Here is a 17,533-nt window from a genome sequence, read left to right as displayed (position 1 = left end):
TGGTGGCCCACTCTAACTAGGGATGTCAAGTCCTACGTGTCAGCCTGTGAGGTTTGTGCCAGGTCCAAGACACCTAGGACTCGCCCTGCTGGTAACCTACGACCCCTACCCATTCCCAGTAGACCCTGGTCCCATATCTCGATGGACTTTATAACTGACCTACCGCCGGCGGAGGGTAAGACTGTAGTTTGGGTAGTGGTCGATAGGTTTAGCAAGATGGTCCATTTCATTCCCCTGTCTAAACTCCCGAATGCCAAAACCCTGGCGTCTATTTTTGTGAAAGAAATTGTTCGATTGCATGGTATCCCGGAAAATATTGTTTCTGACAGGGGTGTGCAGTTTGTGTCCAAATTCTGGAGGGCCTTCTGTCAAGAATGTAAAATTTCATTGTCTTTTTCCTCTGCCTACCACCCTGAGAGTAATGGGCAGACTGAACGCCTTAATCAGTCTGTGGAACAATTCTTGAGGTTGTATGTTGCTGATGACCAGCAATTATGGGTGAAATTTCTTCCATTGGCTGAATTTGCTTTGAATAACCGTGTCAATTCTTCTGCTGGGGTTTCACCTTTCTTTTGTAACCATGGTTTCCATCCCCGTTTTCATTCTGGGTCATCCGTCTCCTCCTCTAACCCTGAGGCGGAATGGCTCTCCTCTGAACTGTGCACAGTTTGGGCCCAGGTTCAATCGAACTTAGAAAAGGCTCAAAGTTCTCAGAAACTCAAGGCCGATAGGAGACGTTCAAGGGGGGTGAATTTTCAGGTTGGGGATAAGGTATGGTTGTCCTCCAAGAATCTCTCTCTTAAGGTAGATTCTAAAAAGTTTGCTCCTCGTTTTATTGGACCATATAAGATCACGGAGGTGATTAACCCGCTATCATTTAGGTTGGAGCTGCCCGAGTCATTCCACATTCATAATGTGTTCCATAAATCTCTACTTAAAAAATATTTTGAACCGGTAGTACCATCGAAAGCCTCGCCTCCACCGGTTCTTGTTAATGATGCTGTCAAGTATGTGGTGTCTAAAATAGTGGATGTCAGGAAGGTGCGTAATTCCTTGCAGTACCTGATTCACTGGAAGGGGTATGGACCTGAAGAGAGATCTTGGGTACCTGCCAGGGAGGTTCATGCTCCTAGACTTGTTCGAAAATTTCATTTAGAACACCCTGAAAGGCCATCGCCTGAAGTCTTGGGTCCGGTGGCCCCTCGTAAAAGGGGGGGTACTGTAACGGGGTTCCGAAGGTGCACTCGGTCCCCCATTAGCCGCAGACCTGCTGCTTAGCTTCGGGAACGAGGATCTGTGTTTTACCTCGTTCCCAGGGCGGCTTTACTAGCTGGGTGGCTCCCTGCTCCTAAGTCTGCCTTGAGCGCCAAGCTGATCACTCGGTGCTCGACTGGTTGGTCTGTCGGTCATGTGACGCTGGCCACGTCACATGACCCTCACTCCCCACTATAAATACAGGCAGCCTGCTGGCCACAGGTTTCTTGTTAATTTAGGTTCCACCTGTGATTTGGTCTTTCCTGGCGTACTTACCTTCTGCTGAATTCCTGACTATCCTCTGCCTGCTCCTTGTGTACTTTGCTGCTCTCCTGGTATTCTGAACCCGGCCTCCTCCTGACGATCCTCTGCTGACTCCTTTGGTACTTCACGTCTCTCCTGGTATTTATGACCCCGGCTTCTCCTGACAATTCTCTGCTTGCTCCATTTGTACTTTGTAGCTTTCCTGGTATTGACTCGGTCCGTTCACGTCCTGTTTGTCTGTCTGTCTTCCCTGCACTTATTCCAAGTTAGGGATTGCCATCCAGTTGTCCCCTGTCATTAGGACTCGCGAGGCAAGTAGGCAGGGCCAGGGGTAAGGGTGGAGCGCAGTGGTCACTTCCCTCCCCCCTGTGTGTGTGTGTACGCGACCGTTACACACTGGTTGTACCACCATTAACGGTACTGGCGTCACGACAAATAGCATCAAGGGACCCAGCCGCAACAAGCACCCTAAGCACCCCTGACACCAAGGGCACCTCAACCTCCATCTTGGCTGATGCTTCCCTACCACAGAGCGTGCCCCGGAGGATTTCGTGCTGTCTTCCTCAACACTGTGCTGCCAGCCCAGGGAGGCTTTCTGCTAACCATGAGTAAACCGATGAACTGTGTTATTATTTGGCCCCTCATGGGCCCACCGTGCACCTCGCATGCTGCCCCTGCGGTTCTGGCTGGCTGCATATCATTTATTGGCGTCATGAACAGGATAGTAACCCCTGCGCCATATTTGCGAGACTGTCGCATGTTAATAAGCCCCTTTACTTGATTGAGAAACTTTTGATTATTGTGCGCTGTATTGGGCCACAGAACTGTTTAAACTGATTGGAAATTGCATGGAAGTGCTATACTAGTCACCAGCATAAAAATCGCAGTGTTAAAAGTGAGAAAAGACATTTGTGTGTTACTAAAACGGCTTGCTGTCATTGAATAGACTGTTTATACGCATTTAAGATGGCCGTCGGAGTTCTTGTTTGAAAAAAAATACTGCGCCATCACTGTGGACAAGTTAGCGACACCCCCTGAAGAGCGGGAAAATCTTGTGCCGCCCACTTATGCAAAATTGTCTGGTCAAGCCCATCCTACCTTTACTGTGTTAACTCTGAGAGGCCGAACCCTGTATGCAAACGCAGCGCCGCCTCCTCTGCCCTATGAAAAGTTCTGCCGCAGAGCGGAATGGGTGGAACCATGTGTGGAATATCGATGTGCCCACCTATTGGATGTTGTAACAAAGACATAGCCACCTATGAATATCTTAATGCACAAAAGACTGTTCCATTATTGTGTGTCACCAAACCCTCAAACTCAATTAGAGCACTGACCAGTGTTGCTCCGGACACCCAATTCCCTGAGACCGCCCCGTGTACGGTGGAAAATGGTTGCGTCGCCCCTGTCACGCAGACAGACCTAGGAGGCGGGCCTAGCACTCAGGAAGAGCGTGACGTGCGTGCGCACGTTAAAAAGAGAGACGCTGATTGCTGTATGGAGAGAGGAGTGTATTGCCGAGGCAGCATGGCAGAAAAGCAAGAGAGCTCTGCACCAGAGATTGAATCCGGACGGGACCCTGTCGCCGCTCCAACATGGACCCCTACGCATATGACTCCAGAGCTGCAGGTTCGTGTGCAAGACTTTTGGGACCGCCACTGGAGGAAACGTAGATTGGACCGCAACACTGAATCGGCGGATTACAGTGCAGGTCAGCACGCAGTCGCGATGCCGCGACACCGGCCTCCAAAGTATGCCGAAAGGTCCGGTCTGGTAGCTGATGCCCCCGCCATAGCGTGGCCCACTACTGAACAGACAGCACTTTGGGCTAAGGGTACTTTCACACTTGCGTTGTTTGATTCCGGCAGGCAGTTCCGTTGCCTGAACTGACTGCCTGATCAGGCAAACTGTATGCAAACGGATGTCATTTTTTCTGACTGATCAGGCATTTTTCAGACTGATCAGAATAATGCCTGATCAGTCAGAAAATGCCTGATCAGTCAGAAAAATGCATTGCAATACCTGATCCGTTTTTCTGGTGTCATCAGGCAAAACGGATCCGGTATTTTTTTTCTTCTCATTTTTAAAGGTCTGCGCATGCGCAGACCGGAAGGACGGATCCGGTATTCCGGTATTTTGAATGCCGGATCCGGCACTAATACATTCCTATGGAAAAAAATGCCGGATCCGGCATTCAGGCAAGTCTTCAGTTTTTTTCGCCGGAGATAAAACCGTAGCATGCTAAACTTGACACAGAAGCTAATAAAGATAAGAAAACTAAGGGCTTTTTAAAAAAATGGAAAACTTTTATTGCAAATAACTTCAAACAAGAGGTCATTAAGGAGATTATGCAGTCTTTCCAATATACAGAATGGTACAATCTGGAAGCCCTCAAAGGTACTTTGGGAAAACTGACCATATGACTTGACTTGACTTAACTATACAAGGGCGTGTGGAAATTGTCAAAGATCATGGGGGAAAATAACCAATAATCTGTTGGAATAATAGGGAGGTGGGCAGGCGCTGATGTGACTAGTTTGGTGGGGGGAGGGGACGGGAGGGGGGTTAGTGGGTCTTGTACTAAAATTAAATGTGTATTGCCATTTTGCTCATGTAACCGAAAGTTTGTTAAACTTTATATGACGGTGAAACCAATAAAAATTATTTACAAAAAAAAAAAACCGTAGCATGCTACGGTTTTCTCTTTTGCCTGATCAGTCAAAATGACTGAACTGAAGACATCCTGATGCATCCTGAACGGATTGCTCTCCATTCAGAATGCATGGGGATATGCCTGATAAGTTCTTTTCCGGTATAGAGCCCCTGTGACGGAACTCTATGCCGAAAAAGAAAAACGCTAATGTGAAAGTAGCCTAAGTTGTCCGCGGAGATTAAGTCAGCTCGACTCCCGCGCACCCATGCTTGTAAGAAATATAACGAGGGTCTAACTCATAAATTACTGAAGGAACCTGTAGAGGACTTCCCGGTTCCAGTACAGAAATTAGGCCGAGTTCTTAACTTCTGCAAACAACGTGGATTTGGATTTATCCGCGATATGGAGACCAATCGTGACTATTATGTAAATCGCCGGTCTGTGAAGAGGAAGGAGCTCCCTGCTTGGCTACATAGCCTATATGTTAATGAGGTGGTTGAGTTCACCCCTGCAGAGGGTATACGTGGACCTTATGCTACCGCAGTACATCGGCCAGGACAGCCCACGGAGACCCAGGAGCTTGACAAAGAGAGTCTGAGGAGGATCTAGACCAGGAACCTTTGCAGGAACTAATATTGCAGGAACTAATATTTTATGGTGGCCCGCCATTGCCACGCGAGACCCAGAAGTCCGCTCTACAGTGAAACAGCGACTCCCTAAGGCCAAACCAGAGTCAGCACTTGCAGAAAGAACAGTGTGAGAGTGTCACGGCTGAGAGTGGGGGAAACCCTCAACCGTGCGATGTTGTAGGAATAAGGAAGCTGCTAGGCCAGGACAACAGAATCAGGGAGCAAGTCACCTCTTAAAGCGTCCCTAACTCTGACCCTGACTCCTAACCGTATGAGCCAACCCAGATGGTAGGAGGGCTCATACTCAGGAACCTCGGGTCCCTACTAGCCCTCAGGAAATCCCTGGATTAGGAGCAGGGTTGGACGACCTGTTCCTCCTAGACACGGACGAACAGGAGTCTAAACTGGCCAAGCTGCAAGGAAAGGGAAACAGATACAACATATGGATATGGCAGGTGAGTGAAACCACTTCCACACCTACCTGCCACTGACACACAGACTGGAACCCGTGCTCAAATGCTGAAGTCCACACCAAACACAAAGGGAGACAGCACACACACATTAAACACACAGGAACCAGATCCATAGCTGCAATAAGGTAAAACACCACACAAACATAAACTTAACATCAGTACATGTTTTATGACCACAAGGGTGGCCCTCACTGGATAGATGGCATCAGGATACCAGGAGGATGACTCCAGCATAACATGCTTGGAGGAGTACCCCTCAGCTACAGGCTTCCAGCAGAGGCTAAATAGCCCAAGTAGCCACATCCACACAGACATACTAGGAAAGGAATTAACCCTTCCAACACCAGACAAGGTAAGTGTCACAAAAGGGGAAATGCACACATAACTAAAATCCCGTGCACACCAAACATACAAAGTGCACACCTACAAAGACAGGTTGCCAGGTGCAACTGCATGCACTTGACAGCAAGCTGCCTAGTAACCAGCTCAGGCTGCTATACTGCCAAATAACATCATGTTGCCAGCAGCAACCACACGTGAGGCATCATACTAACAGCCCTCACCTGTGATTGACCACAAGACCAGACCGCGGGCAACTGCATGCGGCTCAAGGAGTGTACCCAACTTTTGCAGCAATTTACTCTGCAACCCCGCCAGGAGACTCCTGTCCACCCTTCAGAATCCAGGCCAAATGCTCAGCCATCCACAGCAGTCATTTACTCTCTGGTACCGTAACCTACAGCTGCGGTTGAACCAGCTCCAGTTGAAAAACCTGAACTTGGGCCAGAGGCCAGTATCTTTCAACAGGAGAGAGAAAGATCTTCCGTATTTGATGAGGTGAGAAGACACCTAAATCTTCCACTTACTCCTACAAAGTGCTTGACCGAGGGAATGTCTGAGTGTCCTTCCCCGGATTCATGGGAGTCTGTATCACCCCTGGACACTGATATCCCATCCAGTCCAGACCCTTGTACCTAAATAGGTCGGTTGGCCAATATTAAAAAATGGAGCAGGAGCACTGTTGAGGGAGGAGTTCTATGTTTGTTCTCTGGTTTGAACTCCCTCTCCTTTCTGAAAAGGGCTGTAACAAAGGACTCCAGCTTACAGCAATATCCCAGTTGCACCTTGTTTTGTGGCTTTTATTTCCCTATTTACCCCCTTCTCAGATTGTCGGAGACTTTAAATAAAGTCTTATGCAACGTTCAAGGAACTGTACCCAGAAAAACTTTCTTCTGTGCCTTATCTTATGCATCGCACATGCTCTTATAAATCAGAAACTTTTGCACTTTGGATTAAACATTATTTATATCCCAAATCAGGGATGGACTTTGTCTCAGGACTATGCCATGGACTGTATTGCCCCAAATGTGAGATCACCGCTAGTAATGATCGAGCATGCTCGGTAGGGATGTCCCGATACCAGTATCGGTATCGGTACCGATACCGGACATTTGCACGAGTACATGTACTCGTGCAAATGTCCCCGATACCACTGCCGATACCTGTGCGCCGCTTCTAAATGTGTCTGTGCCCATCCGCGGCCCCTGCACCTCGCACAGCAAATACAGCTTCAGAGGCAGCAGCAGGCAGTGTAATTGGAGCCTACAGTGGAAGCTAGCCCCGCCCCTCCCCGCCCTCCAACCAATCAAAGGCAACCAGCACTGACTCACAGCACAGGGTGCAGGGACTCAGAGAACCGTCTGAGAGTTTATTAGTTAAAAGAATCGAATGAGTCACCGAGTCCCTGCCAGGCTTCCTGCTCTGCGGCTCCCTGTCTCCCGACAAGTCCGTCCGGGGGGGAAGGGGGGCATTAGTCTAGCATGTAGCAGAGCTGTGTGTGTACAGGGTGCATGCAGCAGTGTAGCATGTAGCAGAGCAGGAAGTCTGGCAGGGACTCGCTGACATGTCTCTGACTCATTCGATTCTTTTAACTAATAAACTCTCAGAGGATTCTCTGAGTCCCTGCAATAACTATACATTGTAATTACATCACAGTCTGCTCCACTGCATTCACTGCAGCAGAGCTGTGTTTGCCAGGAGCGAGTCCCTCTTGACCTTCGGTTCACTTGAGAGACACCCTCCGGCCTCCTCAAACAGAGTTCGCCTGCCAGTAGTTTTAAAAGTTATAGGAACCGACCCTAGTAAGTGTATAAAGCTTAGTTAGAAGATTATAACCAGCCCAAGTGGTCACAGACAGAAAGAAATAAAGGAGATAGTGTCTGTCTTCTATGGCCCTGGTCCTTCCCTTCCTGCCTGCAAGCTGCACATTGATCTCTAAAAGCAGGCATTAGGGCAAGAAGAAATATACATTACTGTATGATGGCCACAAGACTATTATACTGAGGAGGGGGGGCTTCAAAAATTGTTGTCCTGACTCCTTACAGTGTAACGTCTCCTTGTGGCCCCCATACAGTGTAACGTCTCCTTGTGGCCCCCATACAGTGTAACGTCTCCTTGTGGCCCCCATACAGTGTAACGTCTCCTTGTGGCCCCCATACAGTATAACGTCTCCTTGTGGCCCCCATACAGTATAACGTCTCCTTGTGGCCCCCATACAGTGTAACGTCTCCTTGTGGCCCCCATACAGTATAACATCTCCTTGTGGCCCCCATACAGTATAATGTCTCCTTGGAATGTTATAGTTCTGTTTTTGGGCCTTTTGGTTGGCCAGTGGTCAGAAAATACATGTGTGTGTATTTTATTGTTAAAATTAGTATCGGTAATTGGTATCGGTGAGTACTTAAATAAAAGTATCGGTACTCGTACTCAGTCTTAAAAAAATGGTATCGAGCATCGCGGTGTTTGGTCGAATACCGCGTGTGCTTGAGCGCCATGCTCAAGTCTCCTCCCCGCACGTTTGTTGGCTACGACTCACTGTAATGCCGTAGCCATGTTGGTTCTGGCATTACAGTGATTGGCTGGTCGGAACGCATCATCGGGTGCTATAAAGTGGTTCATGTGGACACATGGTTCGGCCAGTCTTAGTCAATAAATTGTACGCTAAACTGGAAAAATGTGTGTTTGCGGTTCCGGAGATTCAATTTCTTGGTTTTCTTCTCTCCACTTCTGGTTTTCGGATGGACCCCGAGAAGGTCCGCGCTGTGCTTGATTGGGAGCTTCCTGAGAATCAGAAGGCGCTGATGCGGTTTTTGGGTTTTGCCAATTACAGAAAGTTCATTTTGAATTATTCCTCTGTTGTTAAAGAGGACCTTTCACCGATTCTTACCCTATGAACTAACTATACAGATATGTAGAGCGGCACCCGGGGATCTCACTGCACTTACTATTATCCCCGGGCGCCGCTCCGTTCTGCCGCTATGCCCTCCGGTATCTCCGCTCACTAAGTTATAGTAGGCGGAGATACCAGTCCCTAAGTTATGGTAGGCGGAGTCTGCCCTAGCGCTGGCCAATCGCAGCGCAGAGCTCACAGCCTGGGAGGTTATTTTCTCCCAGGCTGTGAGCTCTGCAATGCGATTGGCCAGCGCTAGGGCAGACTCCGCCTACCATAACTTAGGGAACGGAGATACCGGAGGGCATAGCAGGAGAACGGAGCGGCGCCCGGGGATAATAGTAAGTGCAGAGAGATCCCCGGGCGCCGCTCCACATGTCTGTATAGTTAGTTCATAGTGTAATAATCGGTGAAAGGTCCTCTTTAAGCCACTCACTGATATGACTAAAAAGGGGGTGGATTTTTTCTCGTGGTCGGTAGATGCGCTTAAAGCTTTTTCTAGTATTAAAGAGTGTTTTGCTTCCGCTCCCATTTTGGTACAACCTGATGTCTCTCTACCTTTTATTGTTGAGGTGGGGGGCGCTTCTGAGCTGGGTGTGGGTGCGGTCTTGTCTCAGGGTCCCTCTCCTGCCAAATGGCAACCGTGTGCCTTTTTCTCAAGGAAACTCTCCTCTGCAGAGAGAAATTACGATGTGGGAGATAGGGAGTTGTTGGCCATCAAATTAGCTTTTGAGGAATGGCGCCATTGGTTAGAGGGAGCCAGACACCCTATTAGGCTACTTTCACACTTGCGTTCGGGGTTCCGCTTGTGAGTTCCGTTTGAAGGCTCTCACAAGCGGCCCCGAACGGATCCGTCCAGCCCCAATGCATTCTGAGTGGATGCGGATCCGCTCAGAATGCATCAGTTTGGCACCGTTTGGCCTCCGCTCCGCTCAGCAGGCGGACACCCGAACGCAGCTTGCAGCGTTTTCGTGTCCGCCTGGCTGTGCGGAGCCAAACGTATCCGTCCAGACTTACAATGTAAGTCAATGGGGACAGATCCGTTTGACGTTGACACAATATGGTGCAATTTCAAACGGATCCGTCCCCCATTGACTTTCAATGTAAAGTCAGGAGTCCCTATTAATATACCATCAGATCGGAGTTTTCTCCAATCCGATGGTATATTTTAACTTGAAGCGTCCCCATCACCATGGGAACGCCTCTATGTTAGAATATACCATCGGATTTGAGTTAGATCATGAAACTCAGATCCGACAGTATATTCAAACACAGAGGCGTTGCCATGGTGATGGGGACGCTTCAAGTTAGAATATACTGAGAACTGTGTACATGACTGCCCCCTGCTGCCTGGCCCCCCTCCCTCCCTCCCTCCCCAGTATTAAATGTGGCCAGTGCAGCCCCCCTCCCTCTATATTCATTGGTGGCCAGTGCGGCCCCCCCTCCCTCCCTCCCCAGTATTAAATGTGTCCAGTGCGGCCCCCCTCCCTCTATATTCATTGGTGGCCAGTGCAGATTCCCAGTAAATGGGACCAGTGCGGCCTCCCCTCTCCCCCCCCCCTAATTAAAATCCCCCCCCCCCCCCATCATTGGTGGCAGCGGAGAGTACCGATTGCGGCCTCCCCTCTCCCCCCCCCCTAATTAAAATCCCCCCCCCCCCATCATTGGTGGCAGCGGAGAGTACCGATCGGAGTCCCAGTTTAAATCGCTGGGGCTCCGATCGGTTGCCATGGCAGCCAAGACGCTATTGCAGTCTTGGCTGCCATGGTTACTTAGCAATAAATAGAAGCATTATACTTACCTGCGAGCTGCGATGTCTGTGACCGGCCGGGAGCTCCTCCTACTGGTAAGTGAAAGGTCTGTGTGGCGCATTGCCTATAGCACAGACCTGTCACTTACCTGCGAGCTGCGATGTCTGTGACCGGCCGGGTGCTCCTCCTACTGGTAAGTATAATTCTTCTATTTATTGCTAAGTAACCATGGCAGCCAAGACTGCAATAGCGTCTTGGCTGCCATGGTAACCGATCGGAGCCCCAGCGATTTAAACTGGGACTCCGATCGGTACTCTCCGCTGCCACCAATGATGAGGGGGGGGTGATTTTAATTAGGGGGGGGTGGGAAGAGGGGAGGCCGCACTGGTCACATTTAATATTGGTAATCCGCACTGGCCACCAATGAATATAGAGGGGGGGGGGGCGCACTGGTCACATTTAATACTGGGGAGGGGGGGCCGCACTGGTAAACAATGAATATAGAGGGAGGGGGGCCGCACTGGTCACATTTAATACTGGGGAGGGAGGGGGGGCCGCACTGGTCACCAATGAATATAGAGGGAGGGGGGCCGCACTGGTCACATTTAATACAGGGGAGGGAGGGGGTCTGCCCCCTCCTGCCTGGCAGCACCTGATCTCTTACAGGGGGCTATGATTCGCACAATAATTGTGCGGATCACAGCCCCCTGTAAGAGATCGGGTGCTGCCAGGCAGCAGGGGGCAGTCATGTACACAGTTCTTTTAGTATATTCTAACTTGAAGCGTCCCCATCACCATGGGAACGCCTCTGTGTTAGAATATACTGTCGGATCTGAGTTTTCACGAAGTGAAAAATCATATCTGAAATAAACAGTTATGCAGACGGATCCGTTATGAACGGATGCAAGCGTTTGCATTATAGGAGCGGATCCGTCTGTACAGACACCAGACGGATCCGCTCCTAACGCAAGTGTGAAAGTAGCCTTACCGTGTTTACCGACCATAAGAATCTGGCCTACTTGGAATCGGCCAAGCGTCTGAACCCGAGACAGGCCAGATGGTCTTTGTTCTTTTCTAGGTTTAATTTTGTTGTTACGTTCCGCCCTGGGGTTAAAAATGTGAAGGCTGATGCCCTGTCACGTTGTTTTCCGGGAGGGGGGAACTTTGAAGACCCGGGTCCCATTTTGGCTGATGGGGTGGTCGTCTCTGCTCTTTATCCTGATTTGGAGGCAGAGGTTCAGGCAGCCCAGGCAGAGGCTCCTGATCTTTGTTCTCCTGGGAGGTTGTTTGTGCCTCTTGCTTTACGACACAAGGTTTTTAAGGAGCACCCCGATACTGTCCTTGATGGGCACCCGGGGAGTAGAGCCACAGTGGATCTCATTGCTCAGAGATTCTGGTGGCCGGCTCTTCGTAAGACGGTTGAGGGTTTTGTGGCAGCCTGCGAGACCTGCGCTCGTGCCAAGGTCCCTCATTCACGGCCATCGGGTTGTCTCCTCCCGTTACCCATTCCTTCCCGTCCTTGGACGCATCTGTCCATGGACTTCATTACGGACCTGCCTCGTTCCTCGGTGAAGACTGTGATTCTGGTGGTAGTGGACCGTTTTAGCAAAATGGCGCATTTCATTCCCTTTCCTGGGTTACCCAATGCTAAGACACTGGCGCAAGCGTTTTTTTTTATCACATTGTTAAATTGCATGGCATTCCTTCAGACATCGTTTCTGATAGGGGCACGCAATTTGTTTCCAGATTCTGGAAGGCCTTCTGTTCTCGCTTGGGGGTTCGGTTGTCGTTCTCCTCTGCTTTTCACCCGCAGTCGAATGGTCAGACCGAACGCGTCAATCAGAATCTGGAGACATACAGTACAGACCAAAAGTTTGGACACACCTTCTCATTCAAAGAGTTTTCTTTATTTTCATGACTATGAAAATTGTAGATTCACACTGAAGGCATCAAAACTATGAATTAACACATGTGGAATTATATACATAACAAACAAGTGTGAAACAACTGAAAATATGTCATATTCTAGGTTCTTCAAAGTAGCCACCTTTTGCTTTGATTACTGCTTTGCACACTCTTGGCATTCTCTTGATGAGCTTCAAGAGGTAGTCCCCTGAAATGGTTTTCACTTCACAAGTGTGCCCTGTCAGGTTTAATAAGTGGGATTTCTTGCCTTATAAATGGGGTTGGGACCATCAGTTGCGTTGAGGAGAAGTCAGGTGGATACACAGCTGATAGTCCTACTGAATAGACTGTTAGAATTTGTATTATGGCAAGAAAAAAGCAGCTAAGTAAAGAAAAACGAGTGGCCATCATTACTTTAAGAAATGAAGGTCAGTCAGTCAGCAGAAAAATTGGGAAAACTTTGAAAGTAAGGGCTATTTGACCATGAAGGAGAGTGATGGGGTGCTGCGCCAGATGACCTGGCCTCCACAGTCACCGGACCTGAACCCAATCGAGATGGTTTGGGGTGAGCTGGACCACAGAGTGAAGGCAAAAGGGCCAACAAGTGCTAAGCATCTCTGGGAACTCCTTCAAGACTGTTGGAAGACCATTTCAGGGGACTACCTCTTGAAGCTCATCAAGAGAATGCCAAGAGTGTGCAAAGCACAGAATTTCAGGGGACTACCTCTTGAAGCTCATCAAGAGAATGCCAAGAGTGTGCAAAGCAGTAATCAAAGCAAAAGGTGGCTACTTTGAAGAACCTAGAATATGACATATTTTCAGTTGTTTCACACTTGTTTGTTATGTATATAATTCCACATGTGTTAATTCATAGTTTTGATGCCTTCATAGTCATGAAAATAAAGAAAACTCTTTGAATGAGAAGGTGTGTCCAAACTTTTGGTCTGTACTGTATGTGCGCTGTTTTGTGGCGGAGAATCAGGAGGATTGGTATTCTTTTTTGTCCCTTGCTGAGTTTGCTTTAAATAACCGTCGCCAGGAGTCCTCTGATAAGCCACCATTTTTTGGTGCATATGGGTTTCATCTTCAGTTTGGGACATTCTCCAGAGAGGGGACTTCTGGTTTACCTGATGAGGAGAGATTTTCCTCGTCTTTGTCATTTATTTGGCAAAAGATTCAGGGTAATCTGAAGAGGATGAGTGAGAGATATAAGCGTGTGGCGGATAAGAGACATGTGCCTGGTCCGGACCTGAATGTGGGTGATCTGGTGTGGTTGTCTACAAAGAATATCAAACTGAAGGTTCCCTCCTGGAAGTTGGGTCCTAAGTTTATTGGGCCTTACAAGATCTTGTCTGTCATCAATCCTGTTGCCTTCCGTCTGGATCTTCCTCAAACTTGGAAGATCCATAATGTTTTTCACAGGTCCGTATTAAAACCTTATGTCCAACCCACTGTACCCTCCTCTTTGCCTTTTCCTCCGATTTCAGGTCTCGAGGATTGTGGATTCTCGCATTATCCGCGGTTCTCTTCAGTACCTCGTTCATTGGGAGGGTTATGGTCCTGAGGAGAGGATGTGGGTCCCAGTGGCGGACATTAAGGCCACTCGTCTCATCAGGGCTTTCCATAGGTCTCATCCTAAGAAGGTAGGCTCGGAGTGTCTGGAGTCCACCCGTAGAGGGAGGGGTACTGTCACCGCCAGTTCTGTGAGAAGGTCTGACAGACGTTCTTCTCTACCTCTTGTATGACGTTCTTTGTTTTGGTTTCACTTTGTCATCTCCTTTCCTTCTGCCAGATGTCACTTATTTAGACTAATCGTCTTCCTTTATATTCCCTCCCATACTGCCTCACTTTGCGGTTTATACTAGTTCCTGGATGAAGTGTTCACTGCTGGAGGCTGCTGCTGCTGTTTGCTCAGATAAGTCTTTTCCTTTATTGTGTTTCCTTGCTGGCTTGATTCTAGGTGACCCTGACTCCCTCCGTATTAAGTGCAGGGAGCCGGTGATCGTGTCCTCTCACTATTATAGGGTTTTCAGGTGTCACACAGTCTTAGGTACGTGGGCATGCAATCGTCTACCATTGAGACCCTTGCATGTGCATAGCAGTCAGGGAGAGCTCTTAGGGTTTTAAAGGGCTCACCTATATGCTCCTTAGTTTTGGATCAAGCCAGTCAGTCATTTATTTATAAGTTCCAGCTATCTGCAACTTCACCCGTGACACATAGACTCTGCGGACAGTGAAATTACCTGTGCTACATTTCCTGTATAACGTGGGCTCATCCTAAAAATATCTGTGACATCCAGTGTACTTTTTCCGTAGACGCTGCGGACAGCGACATTATCTGCGCTACATCTCCTGTTTAAAGAGGACCTTTACCGGGCGAACGGAGCGGCGCCCAGACATACTAGTAAGTGCAGGGGGACCCCTGGGCGCCGCCCTGCCCACTGATATAGTTAGTTTTTAGTTTTTAAACTAGTGAAAGGTCCTCTTTAACGTGTGCGCATACTAAATATATCTGTGACATCAAGTTTACTTTTTACGTAGACGGTGTCCGCTGCGAACAGTTACATTACCTGTGCTACATCTCCTGTATAACGTTTGCACATCCTAAATATCAGTGACATTCAGTTTAATATTTTTGCGCATACACTTACAAAACCTGCTTTACTGTACGTGTGACATACACTGAACAAAAATATAAACGCACCACTTTTGGTTTTGCTCCCATTTTGCATGGGCTGAACTCAAAGATCTGAAACATTTTCTACATACACAAAAGACCCATTACTCTCAAATATTTTTCACAAATCTGTCTAAATCTGTGTTAGTGAGCACTTCTCCTTTGCCGAGATAATCCATCCCACCTCACAGGTGTAGGATATCAAGGTGCTGATTAGACAGCATGAATATTGCACAGGTGTGCCTTAGACTGCCCACAATAAAAGAACACTCTTAAATGTGCAGTACATCCAACCGGCCTCACAACCGCTGACCACGTGTACCCACACCAGCCCAGGACCTAAGTCAACGGCAATTAGTGTCTCAAGAGGTTGATCATGAGTTGACACAGTTGTCAATAAGTGATGTTGTTATTAGGTCAGGAGGATGGCCAGAGTGAGGAAGTAGAAGAGGAGGTGGTGGACGATGAAATCACTGACCCAACCTGGAAAGGTGGCAAGCTGAGAAAGGACAGCAGTACAGAGGGGGAGGGATCTGCAGAACCGCAACAGGCTGGAAGAGGCAGTGGGGTGGCAAAAGGGAGAAGGCAGGCCACACCAAACAGGCACGCAACTGTTCCCCGAAGCACAACCTTGTGGAACTCTCCTTTGCCAAGGGCTAGGTGATCTGCAGTCTAGCGCTTTTTTGAGGAAAGTGCGGACTATAAAAGAATTGTCATTTGCAACCTGTGCCGTACCAAAATGAGCAGGGGCGTCAACACTAGCAACCTCACCACCACCAGCATGATCCGCCACATGGCATCAAAGCACCCTAATAGGTGGGCCGAACGCCTGGGTCCACAATCAGTGTCTGCAGGTCACACCACTGCCTCCTCTTACCCTGTGTTACGTGCTGGCCAATCCCCTGTTCAAGGCGAAGGCCCGGATGCCTCCGTCCCTGCACCTGGACCTTCGAAAGCACCATCATCTAGCACATCAACTTCTGTGTCCCAGTGCAGCATACAGATGTCCATACCCCAGGCCTTTGAATGAAAGGGCAAATACCCAGCCACCCACCCACAGGCCATAGCACTAAATGCGCACCTTTCCAAATTGCTGGCCCTGGAAATGTTGCCTTTTAGGCTTTGTTGACACTGAGGCTTTCCGCAGCCTGATTGCGGCGGTCCCTCGATACTCAGTCCCCAGCCGCCACAATTTTTCCCCGTGTGCTGTCCCAGCCTTACACCAGCATGTGTCCCGTAACATCACCGGTGCCCTGACCAACGCAGTTATTGGGAAGGTCCACTTAAACACGCACACATGGACAAGTGCTTGTGGCCATAGACGCTATATTTCCCTTACGGCACACTGGGTGAATGTTGTGGAGACCGGGAGCGAGTCGTACCCTGGGATGGCACAGGTGCTACCGACGCCAAGGATTGCGGGCCCTACTTTCATCAGGGTTTCCGCCAGCACCTACATTAGTGGTTGCAACCCCCCCCCTCTCCTCCTCCACCTCCACTTCCACCTCTGAATTATCATCTTGCAGTACCAGTCATCAGTCAGTAGCTGGAAGCAGTGTAGCACTGCAGTGGGGAAGCGGCAACAGGCTATGCTTAAACTAATATGTTTAGGTGACAAACAGCACACCGCCGCAGAGCTGTGGCAGGGTATAAGGGACCAGACTGAGCTGTGGCTCTCGCCACTCAACCTAGAACCAGGCATGGCTGTGTCTGATAATGGCCGTAACTTGGTGGCGGCTTTGGAGCTCGGCAAGCTCACACACATACCATACCTAGCCCACGTGTTCAACTTAGTGGTTCAGCGGTTTCTCAAAACCTACCCCAATTTGCCTGAGCTACTAGTGAAGGTGTGCCATGTGTGTGCCCATTTCCAAAAGTCATCTACAGCTGCTGTCGGTCTGGCAACGCTGCAGCAGCGGTTGCAATTGCCAGCTCGCCGACTGTTGTGTGACGCGAGCACGCGCTAAAACTCTACGTTACACATGTTGGCCAGGCTTTGTGAGCAGCAGAGGGCAGCTGCAACATGGTCGTCGCCTTTCCAGTCAGCTTCCGCTCTTTACAAGCGACGAGTGGGCATGGATGTCTGACCTCTGTGAGGTTTTACGCAAATTTGAGGAATCAACACAGATGGTGAGATGGTGAGCTGCGATGCCGCTATTATCAGCGTAACCATCCCACTTCTGTGTCTACGCTCGCTGCTCACAATGAAGGCGGACGCTTTGCATGTGGAAGAGGTGGAAATGGGGGAAGACAGTACACAGTACACAGGGTGATAGCCAGACCACACTCCATTCGTCTTCTCATCGTGAATTGGATGATGATAAAGAGGAGGTGGAGCAGGAGACGGTTGCCTCCACTACAGAGGGTAGTAACCACAGCAGGTTTATTCCATCTGTTCAGCGTGGATAGGCCGAAGAGGTGGAAGAGGATGAGGAGATTGAGAGTCATCCTCCTGATGAGGACAGTGAAGTCTCGTTTGTTGAGACTCTGGCACACATGTTATGCTGCCTTTCCCGTGACGCTTGCGTTATATGCATTTTGGCCAACACTGATTACTGGTTGTTCACCCTTCTCGACCCCCGCTACAAAGAGAACTTCTCATCTCTCATTCCTGTGGTGGAGAGGACTAGCAAAATGTTGCAATATCAGAAGGTCCTTGTGGAAAAATTGCCCTAAAATTTCCAACTAACAACGCTGGCAG

Source organism: Bufo bufo, chromosome 1 (genome assembly GCF_905171765.1).
Source record: "Bufo bufo chromosome 1, aBufBuf1.1, whole genome shotgun sequence".
NCBI lineage: Eukaryota > Metazoa > Chordata > Amphibia > Anura > Bufonidae > Bufo > Bufo bufo.
This window is presented reverse-complemented; position numbering follows the sequence as displayed.